Below are 10,729 nucleotides of genomic sequence, written 5' to 3'. Positions count from 1 at the left end.
AATATATTTTCTTCTCCTAATAAACATTTGAAAAGTTATCTCCCTTGAAATCATTGGCCAAAGAGCAATCACGTTGTTTCATAAGAGCTAAATATTTTCTTCACTATTTATTTTTATTTTTTCGAGTAGAAAAGTTAATGTTGCAAATATAAATATGTGGTAGTATTTTTTTTGTATCAAGATTTTTTAACATGTAATAGAATACCATGCTAGAAATGTGAGATTTGTTTTAAGTAATATTATGGGTAAGTCTCTTACCCAAAAAAATATTATGGATAAGTGGATATGTAAAGTAATGTGAGAAAATTTTTCAAATGGAAAATCAAAGGGTGATTGGTTTTTCTATATTTAATTAGAGTAAATTAGTGTGCTATGGAGGACATTTTGGTAGCATTGACAATAAACGGGGTGGATTAGCCAAAGCGAGGGGTAGAAATAGCTCCAGCCCAAACAATAATGGGTCGGTATTCGCCCCCTTGACTAAACCTGCCGGCAAAGTAATGTCAATAAATTAATTAACTTCTCAAAATTTTGGATTATTTTTTTAATTTTTTTAGTATCCTCTCGTCATCCTCCTCATCACAACAGTCCATCTCTACTTGGCGCAACCTGATGATTAAATCGTAGTTTGGTTCATAGCCCTGGGGGAAAGAAAAAAAGAAATCTGAAGTAGATATGTTCGCATGAAATTGTCATTTTTTCAGTAAACTATAACTTTTTTTTAATTGAAACTTTTGTTTCAAGAAAATAAACGTAAGATTATTTGAATTAACTCATTAAATAAAGATCTCAAAATCGTGAATTTTATATTCAAAAGACACGAACCTGAAATGAACTAATTCACAATGAGATTATTCAGGAAAAAATACTCGCAGTGAGAAATATATATTTTATAATTTTAATTATTTACCTAGAAGAAATAATTGGTTTTTTTTAGTACCTGGTAAACGGAAGTTTAATGAATTTTAATTAATTCAGTTCAAATCGAACCGATTTATTAAAGGATAAATTTTTTTCAGTCATCTCTATTTACAAGATTTTACTTATGAAAAATAAAGTTGAATCCCTTAAATTAATTCATTGATATTTTTTATTATTTTTTTATTTTTAAAGGTGCTGTGTCTGTTGTTTGATTCCGCTCCTTCCCACTGTCCAGAGCGGGTCCCACTGCATATTACAACTGCTCAACTACAGTTCGAATGAAGAGGTGAGGACACGCGCATTCGTTAATATTCTTAATCAACGCGCTGTTTTTTTTTTATTTTTTATTTTTGGGTGGGAAGGGGTGAGGAAATACGAGAATTATATTTCAAGGACTACATGCTTTCCCGAGTCCGAGTATGGTGGGCACTTCATGCTGTGGATGCAATGCATCGATAAAGGGTTGATGCCATCGTCGATGGTGTATGTGCAAATTTATGTGTAAATACCGGCATAGAGTCCAATAACTTTTGTCATGTCGTGACCATAACACCGTTTCATTATCATATAAGGTTAGACATGTGGAGTAAGGACTTAGAGGATCTACATGTGTTATATAAGTTTTGGAAATAAAACCTTCTGAAATTGACCTATTAGTGACCACTAGCTACTACCACTGACTCATCAAAAAAAAAAAAATACCCATCACTGGCAGAGTGATCTTTACTGATCAACCTGACTTCATCTTCAATCACTGCAGAAGACACAAATGAGATCACATCGGGCCTCCCGCCACCATTGCTTGCAACGATCTCGTCCTCCTTATCTTATTCTCCTTCTTCGCTAAATTAAATAGAGAGGGGAATATAACATGATAGGATCAATGCAGTGGTTAAAGAGAGTAATTTTCTTGATGAAGTTTCAAATTCAAATCACTCCATAAGTCATACAGGATAATACTCTCAATTAGATTGCCTGTACCGGCTTGTACATATTTAAGTGGACTGTAGGTGATGAGAATAAGAATAAACAAAATAAGTTTTTCAAGCTTTGACATATTGAGCTCTGCCCAGTTGTCTGGCCGAATTCGCTCTTAACAGGTTGAAAGCCCGCTTCACGGTGACTTGGCCCAAAGCAAAGCCCAGTCGATGCCCACGGCTCACCGACTCCATATTAGCCGAGTAAAAAAGGCTGAAGGTGGTTAGGGAATCAACTCATTTCCGTCTTGGGACTCTCTCTCTCTCTCACACACACACTCTCTCTCTAAGTTCTCTCATCTCTCTTAGAGTCGGGGGACATCAAAACCTCTACTCTGATCGATTCTTCGACGAGATTCCAACTAATCCTCACCGGAACCTCATCAGTGGGGATTAACCGAGTGAAACTCGAGCACTCATTATTAAAAAAAAGAAAGAAAGACAAAAAAAAAGGAAAAAAAACGCATAAGAACATAATACTGAATATAAGAGTTTATTGCAGCATATAACATTAGATTTATTTCAACAGTTGGTGAAACAAAAATAGTAATGTTGGGATATCTCAAGCAAAAAATCGATATTAGAATAGATCTACGAATATATATCAATGTTAGGCTATATAATTCAATATACCTCTTTATACTTTTTCAGAAAGCCTTTCCGTTGTGAAGGTGTTATCTAGCCTTATCATACGAGGTCAAATGTCATGTACTAATTGGATGTGATGGTGAATGTTTGATTAGATGCGGGTTCTTAATTAAAAGCCAAGAGCCAGGTTATTAGTTTGGTTCGAAATTTTCAGAATCTTGGAATAAATTGCCAAATGAACACCCCTTCCAAACAACCCCTTGGATCTCCCAAAACGAGAATAATTTTTACATATTGCTCGGATTTTTCTTTTATTAAGACGAGAATCATCATTTTTGGAATTTCACTTCCTATCCTATCCTATCCTCTTCAATAATAGATAAAACCAGCCTCCAACTGGCGCCGCGGATCGAGAAAAACTTTTCATCAATTTTTCGATTTAGCATATTAATATATGCAATAACGAATATAAACTATAAAGTATAGTAGAAACTAATAATAAAACTACTTATATGTAATGGTTATGAACTCTATGCTATTATGGTTCAAACTTTCTAAAGAATTGTACTAATTAATATGTCATGTGATATAAAAGCTAATTTCTACTCACTAATCTTAATTTAAGTATTCAGTATTTTTAAGTAAAAAACCATGATCCTAATATAATAGGTCATAAGTTGCCTCGATAATTTTTAAATAGACAAACCGTACTTATAGTGCAAGGAGACTGAAATCCATTTAAAAACATTTTGTGGTCATAATCAAGCCAATGCCTGAGTTATGATTAGTCTCAATCAATAGGGGCGTAATTTTGCGATTTCACGATTAACTGAAATAATAATAAAAAGTTTTTGAAAGGCATACATATGAAAAATAAGGAAAAGTTTATGAAAGTTTTTTAAGTTAGAAAATGTCGGCATATGTATTAAAATGCCGTGCACATGGACCCAGTTTCATTAATTTGAATTTCCAATATTTCTAATTAGAAAACCATGAATGTAACATACTAGGCCATAAGTGGCCTCACTAATTTTAAGAGCACGAACTATACTTATTCTACAGGGTTCAAAATCCATTAAAAACATTTCGTGATAATGACGAAGCCAATGCCCAATAAGGATTAGTGTTTGTTAAAAGCGCAGCATAATCTTATGCTTCATCGAAAAAATAATGAAAATTTTGTGAATATATTTGAAGAGGATATAAATAAAAATAATGAAAAGTTTGTGGAAATTTATTAAACAAAAATAAAGGGACACGTGGCACTATAATATGCCCCGTACCCGTTTTCATGTTTTAGTTGATAAAATACCACAAACAAATACTATAACAAAATGAGGATGTTCCGCAGTAGTGCACGCGTTCGTTTGTCAACCAAGATATTGCAGATTCGACACTTGTGCAGAGACTACGCGTATTCCTTTATTACATATTATAATTTTTATTTTATTGTACTAGACTTATGGACCTCACTTATAATCAAGAAACAAAACAAAACAAAACAAGCTACAATCTGTCAGCTTCATCTTCATAGGTTCTGCAGCATTCTCAACAACTTTCATACCATTTTAGGCACAACTAATAATTGCTTGCTCGATTCTTTTTGCTTCGGGCAAATGCTGTTATGATGATACAACATGGAGATATGTAGAAATCTATATATAGAGAGAAGAAATGGCGAGTAGGTGACTGCGATCTTAATCCGGCAGCAAAGATTTTGCTTACAAATGTTCTTCAATAAGCATAAAACATACTTAACGATCTTGAAATGAAGCCCATCTAAGGACTTGTTATCCAAGTGGAAAGCTGAACTTGCCATCTATTACATGTTCTAGAAAATCGTAATGAGCAAGATGACATACATAGTTCATCTATAACGAGGTAACAAGACCATCTATTTCGAGTTCTATACCGTCAGTTTCCGAATCAAAAATCTAATTTCTTAATGCCCATTTTTCGTTAGTGAAAAACTCGGCATAATGACATAGTTCGTATTTCCTTTTAAAGAAATAAAAAATTTTGTCGTTCATCCACTAGAGCTTCTACTATTTTTTGGCCGTTTGGCACAAGCTAATTGCCAAAAAAGAAAATAATGACGAGCTATCCATGGATTGCAACAAAAACTCAAGCAATATAGCAAATGAGAATTTGCAATTCTGATTGCATTAACTACAATTGGATCACAGTGCAAATCCAATAGGGCTAACTCGCCAAATAAAGGAAAAGAGAATCGTACAATGAACACTACTCTTCATCCATGATTATATTTCTTGATACATCCAATTCACAAATTTTTTACTTAAATAAATGGAGAAATGATATAGTAAATCCTCTCTGCTGTAAAGACAGGACAGATAAACACGACGATGATTGTGATGTTATCTTTGCTTCCTTTTTCAACGGCTTCTGTGGTTAATCTCTTGGAGTACATGCCTGGCTCTTCGACAATGTCTCTTATCATGCTCACGATTTCTTAGTTGTTGATTACATCCCAGAGTCCATCAGTAATTACTTTCACCTTGACTGCAATCGCACAAAATTAACTGTACTGGGCCATAACTGTTTTTTTTTTCCTCATGAAATATGTTTCATCTTGTATAATTAAGGAAGGAAAGATGAAAATATATATGGATTTACAACTAATAAAATTTTATAAAAAATAGTTAGTGGGAGGATAAAAAAAGAAAAAAAAATGGCCAACCTGCCTAGTCTCCTTTTTTTACTTTTCATCATAAGTCTAGTTGGCTTTGATAGGGACTCCTTTTAAGTTTCATTTGCAATTAGTAATTACTCAATAATATAATTATTTGAATTGTTTAAAATTTTAGATTCATTTGTTAAAAATAGTAAACAACTAGTTATCATGCTTCTGCATTGCACGATTTGTTATACAACTGACATGTATGATTTAGAAATGTAATCATGAGCGATATATGAGTAAAATATTGGAATTTAGTTTGATGTGATGTAGATTTTGTTATCTATATTGAAGATACTGGAATTTGTAAGAAATATTGGTGATCGAATGAAATTTATATCAATAAGGGATGCGTAATTCTTTCTTTTCTTCTATTAGGCAATGAGATTCCTAAGTTAAGAAGTGGAAATAAGAAATATTAGTTTTGATTGCAAATAATATTTATGCATCAGTGAAGTATAATGATTAGTATTATATTAGAGTGTGAGTATATATAGATCTGTATATGTATATAAATGATAAAAAAGGTTTATTCTTTATGGGAATAAAAAGGAATTTTGTAAATAAAAATTCTAGATCAATTTGTTTCTTTATTAAGTATGTTGTAATTTTTTTTATTTATATATCACGAACATATAAATTTTGTTAATGATAATAATAAAAATATTGAATTTTTAATTTTTAAAAAATATACCTATGTAAAATGGGTTCATCCTTAGAAGTCTTCTAATAATTGATTCTATGTACATTTACACGCCATATATAAGAAAAAATTGCTAATGGGTTAAAAGTATATTTACCCCTTTCCTATTTCAGTAGGATAATCTTGGGCGATGGCTTACTAGATATCACGGTTAAGGCTTATCGAATATTCTGGTGCGGGTGTAATATTTTTCTGTAATGGTTTATTTAATAATATTATGGTGAGAGATTATCAGAATTAGAATGATCTGGTAGTAAAGAAGCTCCATTAGCTATTCCGAACCAGCCAGCATTAGCCTTGCTTGACAACAACATTAGTATTATATGTAAATCTATAAGTATGTATTGTTGCAATTTGGAAAATTTATGTAAGAGAAAATAAGCAAACTATGCTTAACATAATAAGACCAAAAAAAAAAAAGAGTAATAGAATAACACACAATCCTCTTAAGGAAAACCACATTAAAAGTAAGGAGAAAAATACAACCACCAATTTATATTTTTGTAAAAGGAAAGAAACATATGCTCATAAGTTAGAATGCAAAATTTGGTGATATAATAAAAAAAGGTGTATAACAGTAGTGTACGCTTTCACCTGATAACCAAAATGTTTTAGATTCGATACTCGTTGTGTGACTATCGGTACCTTTTTATTAGCTATTATGAATTTTATTTTATTGTACTAGATCTATGGATCTCCCTTATAATTAAAAAATTATGATATAATCATAGTAAGACCTGGATGCGGAACTTAATCTACTTGAAATTAGTTCTTGTCTATAAACATCGGAAGGCATCTCAAGTTCTACATGGTTAGATTCTTCTCCATCAGCCTACCTATCAAGGAAAAGCAGCATTATATTCCCAAGAATATATTTTTGACTTTCAAGATAAGTCATTATCTATTCTAATTAGTTTTCGCAATTTCATTAGTTGCAGATCCCTTTTGAGGGCTTCTCTCTCTCTCTTTTTTTTTTTATATATATCTTTTCAGAAGAAGTTTCAGCAGAGAAAAAAATCCTGTTAAGAATAAGAATGGGAAATTACTGCAACTTCTGTATAGTTTAATACACAATTCATATTTGGACGTTTATTATGAGGCGGAATCTTAATGAATTGTTTTGCATAAACGTTATATGATATGACATTTTTTTTGCGTCCACAACATTCAAAGAATGAGCTCATCTTTATTTGGAAAACATGATTGAAGCCAATAATCTTAAAGAAGCTATGGAGGTAGGGTACAATCCTCATCATCACCCTACAATGAATTGCTATTTAGAGTTATTTATAAGAGTAGGTATTACTTGAGACAAAAGATTGACAAAGTAAATGTACTCACACTTTCAAATGCAACAAAGAGGTCATTTAACTTGACTTAGGTAACCTATTTAGCCACTTCATCGAACAAAACCAGTATATAGTAAAGCCACTAGAGTACTTGGTCTGAGCTCCAACATAAATCAAATTCATTGACCATATACTGGGAAATAAAAAAGAAAAATTGCATAATTATTAAATAAATATTATTTGGATAAAAGAATTTGCTTTATTACCTTGTGATTGGGTGGTCAACATACTTATGATAGGTTTGAAAATTAAGATTTGTGATTGAAGCATTGACCATCTCTTTGTAATAAGAGTAAAAAATATAATACAAACCATTTTTAAGTAGAATATCTATCACTGTGACAATATAACAGTACACTTCATTTTATGATATCAATAAGAATCAATTTGCCAGCATGACAATACACGTCATTTTTAGATTTTTAAACTAGAAAACGAAAGAAGCTGATACTATTTCCATAATAAACATTACCATATTGGCGTGCAAAAATTCATGAACGGATACTACTCACTCATGTCACACTTGCTCGTAGATTTAGATTCGACAATACTGCTCGTCTTTTTCTGTTTTGATGAGGATGAAACTCACGATCACTTATTCATCCATTGCCCATTTGCCACCATTGTCTAGTCTTATCTTAAGTGGCCGGTTATATTTGCTGAATTACCTCATATAACTGTGCTTTTATTGGATTTTTATGATACATGTATTGATAATAGATACCATATTCTAGAAGAGATCAGGCACAACTTCCTTCTCCAAGCAGTCATCATCTTCGATCACTTGTGCCAGCTGCACAATAATAAGAGGATCGGCCCGGAAAAGCTCAGCTCGATACATGCAGCCATGGAAATTAGCAGGAGGTTATCTGAATACGGGGAAGCCTGAAGGAAACAACACCTATCAGCAACGAGAAGTTATTGGGTGATCCTACCTCGTCACGTGGCGTGAGGAAACACCAATCGAATTGCATGAAACTAGTGACTTGATGCTAATCACTCGAATAATTGCTATAATTATTACTCATTAAAACATTCTTATTGGGTCTTTTTCACCACGTTATTTGAGGTAGAATCATCTAAAATTTTCTTATCAGCACCACACAATACATTCAAGAGTGGATCTTTTCCTATCACCTTCAGCTCAGAAGTCACACTCCACAACGGGAAGGCTAGGCTTGGCTTGGCTTGGCATTGTCTGTGCTAATCTTTTTGGCTCAGTCATCGTAGCTTGGTCCATGAACTCTACAGCCATCGCTCCCATGCAAGGGGAACTTAACGGATTAATCAAGGAAATGGAATTGGCTCAAGAAATGAAGGGCCTGTTTGGTTTCAAGACGGTATTTTAGAATCACAATTCTAACTTTAACTCTACCCACTACAAAATAAAATAACTCATACAAAGTCAAAGAGTGAGCCACATTTATACCACTTTTTTCCACAACAAAACAACATAACACATACAAAGTCAAATGTGGACCCCTTTTATACCACTCAAAATCAAAATCAAAATCTAATTTTAAAATTCTACTATGAAACAAAACGCAATCGAAGACTTCAAGCGTCCATCTTCAGAGCAATGCCAAAGACTTGGTTAATGCTGTCCAAATTCCATCGATCTCCATCCCCAGTTTGTAGAGCCTATGGGCTTTCTTTTGTGCAAACTATTTACTTTTGATTATTGGTCAGTTTTTTATATTCTTAGAGACACTAATACTGCGTTTGATTTCAAAATATGATTTTAAAATCAGATTTTGATTTTGAAAAAGAGTGGTGTAAATAGGGCTCACCCTTTGACTTTGTATAAGTTATTTTATTTTGTTGTGAAAAAAAGTGGTATAAATAGGACCCACTCTTTGACTTTGTATGAGTTATTTTGTTTTGTTGTGGGTATAATTAGGTTAAAGTTGTGATTTTAAAATCACATTTGCAAATCAAACAAGCCATAAATGTGTGTTTGGTTTTAGAGTTAAGTAGAGTTGAGTTTTGATTTTAATTGAGTTGTAATAATTGTATTGTTGAATTATGAGAAAAAGTGTGAAAAAGTAATGAATAGTTGAGAAAAAGTAATGATTATATTGTTGAATTTTAGAAAAGGTAATGGATAATTGAGAGAATTTAATATTAAAAATTGAATTGAATGGTTAAAAAATTGAAGAAAAAGAAAAAAGTAATAATTGTGTTATTAATTTTTATTGTATAGTAAGTAGAGTTAAAGTTAAAGTTAAAATTTTAAAAACGTGATTGTAAAACCAAACGGAGCGTAAACTTTTTGGCTCGAAACATAATTAAATGGACAAATGTAACCCCGTATGCTCCATTAACATCTCCAATTTCCCTTCTTGACTCCTCTGGAGAGAGACAGAGATGTAATTTGGCCTGGATATACTTGTATTCTGATCTTTAGTCATGAATGCAATTCTTCAAGCGAAAAAAATTGAAACTTTTGTTCACGCGGAGGCATGTCAAGCTATAAATATTTTATTTTTATTATTTTTTGCCACAAATAGTCAAAATATAAAGGGAGTTGAGCACGACATATGTCCTCCTTCTCTCTTTTTCATTTCTAACCTTCTCTTTTCTTATTTTAAAATTGATCCTTAAACTTTGACTATTTTTCATTTTTGTCCACTCTTTTGATTTTTTCTTACATCCTCCAAAGAACATCAAAACTAATATGCCTTAACTATGTATATAATCAATTAATAGATGTATACTATACAAAAGTGGACTAGAGTATCATTTTGACTCTTACACATTTTTTCATCAAAATGATACTACTTGCAATTAATGTTTTTATAAAGTTCGTGGAGAAATAACGACGAAGTAGGTGCTACTGAAGTGTTAGAATATTTCTCCTTTATGATACAAATAAAGGGGGCGTTTGATTTCAGAGTTAAAGTAACTTTGATTTTGATTTTGATTTTGATTGTGGAAAAAGACAAATGAAATGATATTATAAATTTGACTTGGGAAACGTGTGTTTTTGTTGTGTAGTGAATAGAGTTAAAATCAAAATCATGATTCTAAAATCTAATCATCAAACCAAACAAGCCCATTTAATATCTTTCGTTTTTAACTAAGAAGACCCAACGCTCCTATTTATAATTTTGCATATAGTGTGGTCATTCTTATTTTTCCTTTACTTAATCGTATTTGTAAATTCAAAGTCAGTTCCACTTTGCTTTTACAAAAGTTAGAATCTTTAGATATTTAACTTTCTTAAGTACTTGGAGCATATATACTAAACTCTATAGAAATCATAATATCAACAAATAATAACATGAATAAATATAATAAATATGAAAAATATATATTATTTCATAACATATGAGGTATGGTTATTTTTATCCATTATTATAGTTAGGTAGAACACCTATGGAAAAAGGAAAATGTAAATTCAATTGAATTAAGATGATAATTAAGATGATAAAAGTATTGATGTAATTAAAATTTAATAAATAAGCAACTGCTCAATTTTTTTACTAGCGTC

This window comes from Punica granatum, chromosome 5 (assembly GCF_007655135.1).
Source record: "Punica granatum isolate Tunisia-2019 chromosome 5, ASM765513v2, whole genome shotgun sequence".
Classification (NCBI taxonomy): domain Eukaryota; kingdom Viridiplantae; phylum Streptophyta; class Magnoliopsida; order Myrtales; family Lythraceae; genus Punica; species Punica granatum.
The sequence above is the reverse complement of the archived record's forward strand: the minus strand, read 5'-3'. Positions refer to the sequence as shown.